Below are 1156 nucleotides of genomic sequence, written 5' to 3' on the forward strand. Positions count from 1 at the left end.
TCTTTCACCATACTTATTCAACCTGTATGCTGAGCAAATAATACGAGAAGCTGGGTTCTATGAAGAAAAACGTGGCATCAGGATTGGAGGAAGACTCTGGTAGCAGAGTGGTTATGAATCGGCTTGCGAACCTTAAGGTCAGCAGTTCAAAACTACCAGCTGCTCCGTGAGAGAAAGATGAGGCTTTCTGCTCCCATAAAGATTTACAGCATCGGAAACCCTGTACAGGGTCGCTATGAGTCAGAACCAACTCGACAGCACTTAACAACAACAACAATACCAATATTTTACATGTTACTGTAAAAAAAAAAAAAAATAGTATAGCATGTATCCCAGTTACAAACTAAGAGGAGAAAGAGTATTTTAATCTGCAGCAGAATTATTCTTAGGAACTAAGTAATATAAACCAGGTAGCTATTTTTGTCTCCCCTTTGATGTCAGAGTTCTGGCAGTGAGCTAGAGGTACCTACAGTGACACTTTCCCAGGTATCACAAGTTAGGCCAGTCCAAATCATATGATTGGTGGTGGTGTTGATTATGTGCTGTGGAGCTGGTTCCGACTCACAGCAACCCTGTACAGGGTTTCCAAGGCTGTAAATCTTTATGGGAGCAGAAAGTCTCATCTTTCTCCCACAGAGCCACTGGTAGTTTTGAACTGCTGACCTTAAGATTAGCAGCCTTATTTGCAACCACTATGCTACCAGAATTCTTTCATATGACTGGTGGTTTAAGTGAAATTAGTTTGGACCCTCACACCTGGGTTATTCAGCTTTTTATATAACTGATCTCATGGAAGTTTGTGCTTAACCACTGTGCCACCAGAGCCACTGGTCATGGTGGTGGTGTGCCGTGGAGTCATTTCTGATGGATAGCAACCCTGTACAGGGTTTCTGAGGCTGTAAATCTTTACAGGAGTAGAAAGCCTCATCTTTCTCCCACAGAACAGCTGGTAGTTTCGAACTGCTCACCTTGAGGTTAGCAGCCCAACTTGTAACTATTAGGCTACTAGAGTTCATTACCAGAGCCACTATGAAGAGTAAATATGATGGAATAAGATAAGAGAATAGCTGAGGAAGTGTCCAGGGATGGAAACAAGCTAAAAAGAGTGACAATAAGGAAAGTTGGAGTCCCATCAGTAATATCACTCAACAATCAC

This window comes from Chrysochloris asiatica, unplaced genomic scaffold, assembly GCF_000296735.1.
Source record: "Chrysochloris asiatica unplaced genomic scaffold, ChrAsi1.0 scaffold00325, whole genome shotgun sequence".
Taxonomy (NCBI): Eukaryota; Metazoa; Chordata; class Mammalia; order Afrosoricida; family Chrysochloridae; genus Chrysochloris; species Chrysochloris asiatica.